The sequence below is a fragment of the Ambystoma mexicanum genome, chromosome 13 (genome assembly GCF_040938575.1).
Source record: "Ambystoma mexicanum isolate Mex_15411 chromosome 13, UKY_AmexF1_1, whole genome shotgun sequence".
NCBI classification, from domain to species: Eukaryota; Metazoa; Chordata; class Amphibia; order Caudata; family Ambystomatidae; genus Ambystoma; species Ambystoma mexicanum.
Genome location: NC_090938.1, coordinates 163716768 through 163728857, shown reverse-complemented (window position 1 = coordinate 163728857; position 12090 = coordinate 163716768). Strand labels below are relative to the sequence as shown.

General features: G+C 44.1%; 1 protein-coding gene across 3 annotated transcripts in view; it reads left to right on the top strand.

Annotated features, from left to right (window-relative positions):
• Window positions 1–12090, top strand: part of NGF (nerve growth factor) — a 286870-nt gene that overhangs the window by 178088 nt on the left and 96692 nt on the right. Inside the window, exon 2 of one of the 3 annotated variants that reach the window (XM_069633538.1) lies at window positions 1285–1365. The exons of the other annotated variants lie outside the window; for them this stretch is intronic. The gene's annotated coding sequence lies outside the window, so the exon portion shown is untranslated. The remainder of the gene's footprint in view (window positions 1–1284; window positions 1366–12090) is intronic. 3 annotated transcript variants of the gene reach the window in all.

Genomic DNA, 12090 nt, shown 5'->3' with positions numbered 1-12090 from the left:
GGAAATGGCATGTAACTGAAAGGGAATTAAAGGGATGCGGAGTTAGGTGTAGACAAAAATGAAATGATAGGTCAAGAAGAGCAAGACCGAAATGACATGTGACCTTTCTTTTCTGTGATATTGAGTAATCAGGGCACAGGCAACATTTCAGTTGGCATCATATTCCAAGAGACCTATCCAGAGGGGAAGGTTGTGCCTGCTATAGCACATTTAGAGCCCTCTACTCTACATTATGAGGATACTGCAAGTCACAGAGGAGTTCCATGACCAGTGGGGAGCAAATGCAATGGTCGCTTTCATTTAAAGGTTCACAGAAGTCTCAGGTGACTCAGCAATATCCCTAAAAAGGTACAGTGGGTGTACTTTATTCCTTATAATATGTGGTGACATCATCAACCCTTTAATATTTGATCGCTTACACACTCTGCTTTAAATGACTATCCAGTTGTTTTAATATGGAATACATGTAGACTCGGTTTGGTTGGAAAAACACATTGATAAAATGTTGTATTGTGCTGAAAACAAATATTTTACGTAGTTTCATTTAAAAAAAAGGCATTTAATAACCAGCGTTGTGGTTTAGCGTATATAGTTATGCAAATTGTTTCCTGCTGTTCTGCACTAAATCTTCGTAGTACACGAAATGGGCACATATAAACAAAATGCCACTTGTATATCAAGTAATGACTATGACTTGTCAAGGAAAATGAGTTAAAAAGAAACACATTATGAAAGCTGTTCATTGCTTTAATGAAGGGTTTTCATGGCTCCGACGCCTGCTCTTCACACATTGTGTTTGTGCTTTCAGTTGGGATGGTGACATCATGAATCATGTCATGAATCGACTGTGAGGTAATGAAAGTTGTGATGTAATTAATGTCTTATTAAGTTATAAAACACAGCAGCCTGCAATATCCATATAAAAGCCTGGAAATAATGTTCTTATTAAAGGATAATTGTAGCATCACATTTGACTTTTAATAAGAAAATGACATCGCAACTGCTCTGTAATCACTTATTGCCCATCAGTTGTGACGTCACAATGCCTGCTGATTGGGCCAGTACAGAACAGAAATCCAGCGGACACTGCTGCACTTAGAGCCGTGACAAGCTTTTCACTGTCCATAATAAGTAGCTGCACCTTCCAATCCACGGCAGTTAACATGTATAGTCACAAGACATGACCACGGCGCGCAAACGCGACACACTACAACGATGCCCACCGTCCAACTTTCCAAGGGTGCCACCCCCCCCTTATTTCTTTTTCTGTCCATTTCCTTTCAGAACGGCTACCCAGCCCACTGGCACCCACACATGGGAGGACCAGCTCACTGCACCTTGAATCTCACCCCATAACTCAATTGGGTAAGACTTCAGAAACTTTTTCCTCTACCAGGCTAATTTGGAATTCTCTCGAGCCCTACTTCTAACCAAACATAACCTCTGTCTTTCTGTTCTTCTCCCTTGGTACATTGCTTCTTCTGCTATTAATTATACTGCAATCTGGCATTTCTATTTTTACCAACTGTTATTCGGTGTGTCCAAATTAACTATACTTTGTCACCATCACTTGCCATCACCCAAAATGGTAAATCACCTCTCCTGGGTGTCACAATGTGTTTTTCCTTAAATCGCAATTGGTTTTATTCTTTGTAACTGCCTATTAATGTATGCATAATGGATGTAAAGAATGTCACCTCACTGGGTATACCAAATCACTACCACACCAACTCACAAAAAATTACAGCCTTGAAAAAGACTTAGGTTGAAACGCGCGTCGGCTGTGTAATACATCATCATGTTATAAATGTCACCTTTTATCCAATGATGTCTTTCATTGGTGCTGACTAACTAGGGAATAAAACAACCTCATGTTTGACAACAAAACTTGACTCATCCATTATCTGAGAAAGCTGCCTACCAGCAATCACCGGACTAGCTAATCCTACCAGCGCCTCACAGGACCAGAGTTTGTCAAACCCCACAATTTATGAAAGCTGTTCATTGCTTTAATGAAGGGTTTTCATGGTTCCGACGCCTGCTCTTCACACATTGTGTTTGTGCTTTCAGCAGGTATGGTGACATCATGAATCATGTCATGAATCGACTGTAAGGTAATGAAAGTTGTGATGTAATTAATGTCTTATTAAGTTATAAAACACGGCAGCCTGCAATATCCGTATAAAAGCCTCGAAATAATTTTCTTATTAAAGGATAATTGTAGCATCACATTTGACTTTTAATAAGAAAATGACATCGCAACTGCTCTGTAATCACTTATTGCCCATCAGTTGTGACGTCAGAATGCCTGCTGATTGGGCCAGTACAGAACAGAAATCCAGCGTACACTGCTGCACTTAGAGCCGTGACTAGCTTTTCAAATTCTACACTTGTAAAATAGTTTTCTGTGACACTTTACAGACAATAATTGACAAGGAAATGTTTATGTCAGATTGGTAAATGTGTGCACTTACTGAGTTTAACATATGTGAGTGAAAATCAGCATTTTCTAAACGTACTATAAAGCACAAAATGAAAACTGTTTTAATTAAACTGCTCAGACTATTTTTCTGCAACACATTACAAGCTGTGTGATAGCTTTTTAAAATCCAACCATATTCTACATCAATGATTTAATCATATGGCATAGCAAATGGAAGACCTCTCGTATTAGATGAAACAAAAAGCCAGGTACTAAAGGAGATGACAGTATCTCGCCATGTATTATAACAATTAAAATACGCCCTCTGTATGTAAAAAGGATGTTTGTAAGGCACCTTTGGAGTTACATGACCTTACAAAGGAACATACGGTAAGGGGTACTTCATCCCCTATATATTATTACATTAGAGACGACCTGTAATGATTATAATACATGGCAACCTGCAATAGCCACATTAAAGCCTCTAAAGAATCTTCTTAGGTTGAATGGCGGCCACAACACCTGCATGAAAGCATTTCATTTCTTTACTAATTACAGGCTAGTTGTGATGTCACTGCCTGTATATGAATACTACATCTCTACTGCTCTACATTCGGTCATTATAACTGATTTGTGATGTCACAATGCCTGTTGATTTGGCCAGCACAGAGCAGGAATCCATCTGTCACTGCACCACTCAATTAAAGCCAAGACAACCCTTTCAAATACCTTTCTTGTAAATTAGCTTTCTGCAAAACGTCACAGACACATTATAAGCAACTGTTCATGGAAGTGTGCTTATTTTGTGGACTACTGGAGTTACACACACAAGAGTAAGAATATGTATGCGTATTATTTCTCATTAGGCATTTTACTATTTAAAGCAAAAAAATGATTAAACACTTTTTTGTTAAACTGCTTAAACTATTTGTGTGTGAGTCAGTGTCTGTGTAAAAACGTTATTTGAATAGTATAATACAATTAATTAAAGTACACAGAAATAAATACTATTTCTACAACACATTTTGTTGAGGTAAAATATTCTAAATTGACTATATTTATGAGCAACTGGAAGATCTCTTACATTAGGTGAAGCATATGACCAGGTGTTAAAGAAAATGCCAGTGTGTGGCCATGTATTATAAGGAATAAAGCACTCAGCATGGTATGTAAAAAGGCAATTGCAAGTCACCTCAGAGTTCTTTGACTTATAAAAGTTATTCCGCTGTTTCTCACAAAATTCATATAAAGCACGGTAGGGGATATATCACCCCATATATAGCATACAATGTTCTATAATGATATTTCCACACTCTGATCTATTATAATAATACAAATACCAATAGCATAATATAAGAGAACATACCATAATAAAAATGAAGCATACCATATATACCGCCTAATCTCACCCAGGCGAACCTATGTACCCATAGTTATAAATTGGGAGTAGCCAATTTGAGGTCCACTGACAACGCTCATCTTCTCCTTCTTCCATGTATGGTGTTCGAATCAGACAGATGATTAAAAAATCACCACTGGGAACTAAAATAATGACAAACACGAAAGGTCTGTCGATTTGTATTGGATTATATCATTATTGTAGTAGTTAATCATACATACCAACATGCCTCATTCCACTCAGGAACTGCTAGTCCGGTCCTGCATTTTCTCTGCATTCTGTGATTTGTAGTGCTGGATTTATGAAGGCAAAGTACTGGACAACAAGTGGCGCAAGCCAAAGAAAAAACAGGACCACACTACCATCGTCCGAAAGGACCAAGTTGCCGTGTGCGGCTCCATCGGGTGGACTTGTCTCATATTACTTTCAGAATGGTCTAACTTTGAAAGTATTAAAAATCGTTTTGGTTAAAAACATTTCATATCATAATTTAAGACACCAGCCTTTTTTGGAAATTGTGTGCGATCAACCGTTCTTTTATTTTTCTCGCAATGATGAAATAAGCTTTGACAAAGCCAATTGTCTTAGCTGCTATATAGGCATTGGTGTCTTGTCTCAAGGTACGCACACCATTCACTTGGTATGGCCTTCATATTAACAGAATGTACCATACTCAGTCGGATAGTGATTTACTATGCGCCGCTTCTCATATGGCAGGTAGTGTTATGACATACCAGCTAATGCTATCAAAGGCACAGGTGTTCACACTATTTCCTAGTTTTGGTGTGAAACTCCCAATGAATCTCACCACCCATTACTGCCATTAAGGACACAATATTTGCACTATTGCAATCCAATTCCTGGGTACATCAACCATTGTTAATGAAACGTGTCATTAGCAGAGTAGAGCCTGGTTCTATTGTGGCCAAGTAGCATATTAGTGCCAGATTATTTTCTATCTAAGTAGACCCAGGATCGGCTCTGCTCTACTAGCAAAGCACCGTCAAAGTCCAAACATCCCAATTAGGACATCAACATCATGTTCAATGTTGCCCACCTACGGCGAAATACTGTTATTCATACTTAAAACTGCGGTATCCGATTCTGTGATGCCCATTTAGCACAGTTAACCCACATTCCAAAATTCACATTAAGGCCAGTTATCATTGTGTGCCATTCGTTACAGCAATGCAATAACAAATTGCTAAAATGAAGTGATATTAACCGAGGCAGCCGGCTGACCGACCCTGTCGGTAACGGCCTGCCGCCCATGTTAAGGGCCTGAGCGAAAGGAAGGTCCCTTAATGGGGGAAGTGGTGCCATTACCAAGGGTCGGACAACCGATGAGGTTAATATTGCCATTAGCACCCGTGTAGTGGTGCCATTACCAAGGGTCGGACAACCGATGAGGTTAATATTGCCATTAACACCCGTGTAGTGGTGCCATTACCAAGGGTCGGACAACCGATGAGGTTAATATTGCCATTAGCACCCGTGTAGTGGTGCCATTACCAAGGGTCGGACAACCGATGAGGTTAATATTGCATGGGTGCTAAAGGTGTATTTAAAAAAAAGAAAGAAACGTCCCTTTGATCTGCCGCTCGGCACACGTGCAGTATTGCTGGCAGGGAAGTCACTTTTCCATGTTGATGACTGTGACATCATCAGCATGGAAAACAAACTTTGCAGAAAGAAGCACTGCATGGGTTTGTGCCACACACCAAATTGTATTTCCTTATTTTTTTCTTTGAAATAACAGACTCTGTTAGCGACCAGATAGGGAACTGTATGGGTGCTAAATCGGAAGGGGGAGCGGGAAGCGAAGGGGGCGCTGGCTGCACAGGCAGCTCAGTCTGCTTGCGTGAACCATAGAGTACAACCACGTTCCAAGCCTTCAGATATGCCAGGGCCCCCACCCAGGGTGTTATTGTCGGTTATGAGTCATTTGTCAAAACTTTCCAATGTTTCTTCATTGTCTTTCCTAATTTTAAGCAGAATATTCTACCCTCATCTGTTGTATTGTTCAAATAGCAATAATGTCCCTACTCCTGCCATTTTGAGGTTGTAGCGTCCCTCAGCCGTTGCCCATTACAACCTCGTAAGAGCCCTTGGGACATTGACGTCATTTCACCAAAATGCTAGGGGTAGCGGAAGTGACATCATACGACCCTTGACCTCTGATAACATCACAGGAAGTGATGTCATTTGACCCCACGCCAAACTGAAATCACGGGAACTGATGGAAGACGACCTTTCACCCCTTGACAAAACAGGAGGTGGTATCACATAGCATTGTTCCTAAGTACAGTACGAAAAATATGGTTATGATATCACTATAATGTGATACACATTTCATAGAAGAATGGATCGCCATATCTATCGTTAATATCAGTGTGTATAGGCCCATATTACCAAATTACTGTAAATGCATGCAGACGTCCATGGCCAAATGATGATAATGTGGTATTATATAGCACTTACTGAGTTGAGGTGTTTAAAAACAGACTAAATCAGTGACTCGCCCACTGAAGTGTGCCTGAAATAAACCTTTAATGAGTCTAGCAATTATCGTATAGAATTCCAGAAAGATAACTTGTTTGGTATTCCTATTCTTTCTTATTTGGGGTCACTGGTGAAAGTATGAGACTTGTGGAACCCATGTTCTTTTTTTATTTTTTATTTTTTTAAGAGGCCTGAACAAGAATGCCAGTCACTCCAGAAGTAAAGTGCAGAGTCCAGGAGCTTGCATTAAAAAAAGTTCTTTTTTTGTCTTTATTTTTTTGCGGTAACAAGGGAGACCTCAGGGGGTCGCAGTTGCGACCCCTGGCGACCCCTAAAAGACGTTGGTGCCTTGGAAGGCAACATTATTGCTTTAAGTATTGCAGGGCTTACATTGAATATGAATACAGCATATTGTGCTACAAACAAACATGGTGCCAATATTGTATTGTGGAGGATGAGCTTCCATGGCTATGCATGAAAGCTCTAGTGTGGAGATATTAGTGAGCAAGAGGGGTACAAGAAAGACATCATGAACTTAGAGACCTCTCTCTCTCTCGCTCTCTCTCTTTCTCTCTCTCTCTCTCTTTCTCTCTCTCTCTCTCTCTCTCTCTCTCTTTCTCTCTCTCTCTCTCTCTATATATATATCTCTCTCTCTCTCTCTCTCTCTCTGCGCAAAGGCAGCACCTGAGTTTCACATCTAAACATTGAAGGTTAGAAATCTACTAAGAAACTATTTTAGGTCTATTGGAAAGTCAGCTGGAAGTGATCTTCCTTAACAGCAAACTCCTCATGTGTACATATTCAATGCAGAGCAGCAGACATTTTAGTTAGCAAAGTGGCACCTAGAGTGGAAAAACTATAGGCATTTGGCGTGGCGAGATGGATACTAGGATGGGAAAGAGAATCATAGGTGGCTGACATGCAAGGCTGATAGTTGGGAGCAAGGCCTATATCTGAGATTATTGACTGCATTCTGATTGACCAATGAAAGAGCCATGAAATAATTCATGCACTAATAGGTGTAATTGTTAGTCAGTTTATGTGGACCTTGGTAGAAGGGCTGAGCTGTCTGTTCCATCACTCACATATATGAGTGCAAGCTCCACATAGATATCTGAAAAGAGTACTCAACCCGCTCAACTATTTCACTGAGCTCGCCCTCATTTTCTTTTTTTTTTACATGTAGTGAATACATTAGCAATACAGGTATAGTACCATCAGAGCATCTGGGGAAATAACATTTAAATTGCCACCCAGAATGGCAACTGGTAAGGGTAACACAAGAGCAACGTGGAGGTGATCTTAGTTTCAGTGGTAAATACCACTATTTCTATCCATCATATTTTTCCTACATGGGGATTGATATGATATTTTATTTGTATCTCGCTCGTACACAAGTGTTTCAGAGCGTGGTAGGGCTCATTGTTGGTTGTTTTGCCACCAGCAGTATTTGACAGTGAACCCGCTGCTGTTTGATGTGCAAAGTTGATATAGGAAACACAGGTGCAGTCATCAGCACAGCAGTTTGGCTAAGTGATGTGATATTAGACGTAACGCTGTAAGACGCTGGGCATTATTTCTTGTGCGGCAGGATTTGGCCTTCCTGGAGGTAGGGGTAGTTTACAACATGATATTTACCAATTTCCTCATGCCATAGAACTACTGTTTTTCCCTTGAAAAGGGACAGAGGGCCACTTGACAAATCTGGCTGTACTTTTTCCGGAAATTAATACTAAGCTTTGTTATTTTACTGCTACTGGTAACTGGCCAAAATCTGCCTGTTGACAGGTAATAGAATGATATGATAAGATATGATATGGCATTTGTAACGTGCCTATACACAAGTGTTTCAAGGCGCGACGAGGCAGGGAGGGGGGAACAAGGGGAAGACAGACAACGATCCTACTAGGCCAGGTGTCATTCAGACCGGGGTAGGGGGAAGGGAAAAAGTGCAAGGGGAAGGGGGTGGGGGGGGGGAGTGCAGTACAAATAAGTAGAATAGAAATAAAATAATAAATAAATAGGGCCAGCCGGTGGCAAGTGCAAGGTAAGTGCAGACAAGTGCTGGGGGGGGAGGGGGCTGTAGGGATACAGAGACAGTCCCGCAGTGCAGGGGTTGCCATGGAGGCAGTGCAAGTGAAGAGTGACTGGGCCCAGGACCGAGGTCGATGAGAGTGGCCCAGTTGCAGAATCAGTGCAGTTTAGGTGAAGAATTTAGCAGGGGATAGGGAGAGAGAAAACAGAAGTGAAGAGGAAGGTTTTGAGGTGCTTCCGGAACCGGAGATGGTTCTCCTCAAGTTTCGGGGAGGCAGGAAGGCTATTCCAGAGGGAGGCCCCTGCCGCGGAGAGAGATCTACCCCCAGCTCGTTGCTTCGAGAAGCGGCTGACCCTGAGGGAGTTGGAGACGGATGAGCGTAGGGCTCGGGAAGGAAGATATTTAGGAAGAGAGAGTTGAAGGTATTTAGGCCCCAGGCCCCAGAAGGCCTTGTGGACAATGCAGAGGGTTTTGAACTTAATCCTCGCAGCCACTGGGAGCCAGTGTAGAGATTTCAGTCCTGGAGAGATACGGTCCCTGGGCGTGAGGCCATGGACAAGTCTCGCAGTTCTGTTCTGGATGAGTTGCAGAGGGCGGAGAGTGGAGGCAGGCAGATTAAGATAGAGGCTGTTACAGTAGTCCAGCTTTGAGAGAACTAGGGCTCGGGAGACAGTGAGCTTCTGGGGGAAGGAGAGGAAGGGAAGAATACCTCTGAGGAGGTGCAGCTGGTAATGTGACTTCTTAGAGACGTCAGATATATGAGGAGAGAAGGAGAGTGTGGAGTCGAAGATGACCCCGAGGTTTTTTGCCTTGCAGGTAGGAGCAGGAAGAGGGCCAAGAGAGGCCGGCCAGAGAGCTGCAGGGAAGGAGGGAGTGGGTGTGCCGATGAGTAGGATCTCAGTCTTACTAGCATTAAGGCAGAGGTCATTGGCAGCACACCATTCCTGGATAGCAGACAGACAGTCGGAGATGAGGGAGGGAGAGGAGGAGGCCGAGGGTAGCCTGAAAATGAGCTGGGTATCGTCCGCATAGCACTGAAAGTTGGGGCAGAGGGCGGCGATGCGGTGGGCAAGGAGTGCCACATACTGGTTGGACAGCCAGGGAGAGAGATTAGATCCCTGGGGAACGCCACAGGTGGAGAAAAAGATGTCAGAGAGGAAGGACCCAAGTTGGACCTGGGAGGGTCGATTGGAAAGGAAAGAGGTCAGCCACACCATAGCCTGACCAGTGATACCCAGGTTATCACGGAGACGGTTGAGCAGGATGGCATGGTTGACAGTGTCAAAGGCAGAAGAGAGATCGAGCAGAATGAGAACACACGGAGTGTTGGAGTCGAGGTTCAAGAGCAGGTCCTCACGGATGTTCAGGAGAGCAGTTTCCGTGCTTCTGGCCGCTCTGAAGCCAGATTGATGGTCATGGAGACTATCAACAGCTTCAGCATGGAGGTTAAGCTGGGAGATGGCCAGTTTCTCCAGGAGCTTGCCCAGGAAGGGAGTGATGGAGATTGGGCGATAGTTAGCCGGACAGGAGGGGTCGGCAGAGGGTTTCTTAAGGAGAGGGTGCACAAGGGAGTGCTTGAGGGGGGATGGGAAAACTCCAGAGGCGAAGGAGTGGTTGCAAAAGTCAGCCAGGGCAGGAACCAGGGAGTCGATGTGGTCCTTGATAGTTTTGGAGGAACAGAGGTGAATCTGTTTAGACGAGACTTTCATGGATCGGACTTGTCTGGAAACCTCGTCAGCAGAAAAAAGGGGAAAGGCAGAGAAGGCGGGAGGAGGGGTGGCTGCAGAAGGGCCAGAGGAAGAGCAGGGAAGAGAGGGGGGGAGGTGATAGGAGGAGAGTGAGGACAGGATGTCCTGAGTTTTAGAGATGAAGTGGGAGGCCAGTGCAGTGCAGAGGGCCTGGGAGGGGACAGGAGAGGTAGAGACTGCAGCAGGGTTGGCAAGCTCCTTGCAGATTTTAAAGAGTTCAGCCGAGTTGTTAGATGCCGCAGAGATGCGGGCTTGGATAAGGGCTCTCTTCTTGGTGAGAACAGAGAGACAGTATTGCCTTTGAAGCAGGCGGCAGGCCAGTTTGTCAGAGGATGAACATGAAGCACGCCATTTCCTCTCTGCCACCCTGCACTTGCGTTTTAGGGTGACGAGATCCGAATCAAACCAGGAGTTACATTTGGCTTTGGTCTTCAGGCGGATTTTCATGACAGGGGCAAGGATATCAAGAGTATCAGATATAGCAGAGTGGAGCAAGGAGAGGGCTGTGTCAGGGTGGGAGTCAGCCGAAGAGGGACGGGGGGGCGAGAAGGTGGCAGCGAAAGCCGCAACTGACACGCGCTTCATGGGTCGGATGATCGAGAAGGTGGGTGGCAATGATGAGGGTGGCTTTGCCTGTGGGGTAGGGAGGGTGAGGTGGGAGGATAGGAGAAAGTGATCACTCCAGGAGAGAGGAGTGGAGAGAGGGACAGAGAGGGGAAGGTCAGAAGAGATCAGAGCATCAAGAGTGTGCCCTGCAGAATGAGTAGGCCCAGACGGGAGAATAGAGAGTGAGAGAGAGTCGCAGAGGTCACGAAAGAGTCCAGTGGGGGGACAGGAGGCAACTAGGTGGATGTTGAAGTCCCCAAGAAAGAGGAGTTGAGTGGTAGAGGACAGGAGTGAGGAGGCGAGGTCAGCCCACTCAGAGAGGAAGGAGGAAATTTGACCAGGTGGCCGATAGATAGTAGCCACGGTAAGGGAATGGCTAGGAGAGAGAGAGTCGGCAGACAAGACATTCAAAAGAGGAGTAGGACTGCGTAGGAGTGACAGTGGCAGGAATCCACTCAGGGAAGATAAGGGCAACATCCCCCCCTGCACGGTTGGGCCTGGGCACAGAGAGGATCTTGTAACCTTCAGGTAGGAGTGTGTCAAAGCTCGTGACAGAGCTGGCTGTGAACCATGTCTCAGTGAGACCGAGGACGTCAAGGTCCAGTTCCTCAAGAAGGCGACAGATATCGGAGGAATGCTTGATGGCAGAGCGAGAGTTAAGAGTGGCAAAGTGGAGAAGGTGACGTTAATCCCGACCCGCACGTTCCACAGCATCCAATGGGGATTCTGAAGGATTTACTGCAGGTGGGTATCCCGTCACAGTAAAACCTCCAATAGTTGGTGCTGATATGATATGATATGATAGGTTGTTTATAACACGCTTAATACCCAGAGGTTTCTAAGTGCGGACCGGGGATCGAACCTGTGTTGCTCACTGTCATCTTGCTTCCAAGGCGAGCTCATTGCGGGTGAGCAATCCTCCCGAGAAATGACAGGAATACCTCAGCCAAATACGTGTGGCATCACCTCCACATTACTGCAGTATAGCGGTCTAGTAAAAGTGGTGGTAATTCCATTACTTACAGCAAAGCGACTAGCCACAGTCGCAGAAGTACCACCTGGGGGCCACACAAAGGAGATACAAAAGACATTAGTGCACTTGTTTACTTCACCGCCATGCTCATATCTACGGGTTGGTGAAATTGGCAAATTTTGCTATGCAGAGAAATATCTGAATTCTGTAAAAAAATGTTTTCCGCTTCACAAATTTGGCTGAGAAGCAAAACAGACTATTTTGGAAAGGTTCTCATCCGGAAATGTCGCTTTTTGCTATTCATTTTGTTTTTTTACTAGTCATTTTGTTTTTTGCTAGGAATTTTGTGAAACAAATGAAATTTCAGGAAAAAAAAACAATATTTCAGGGATAAAAATGGTTAGC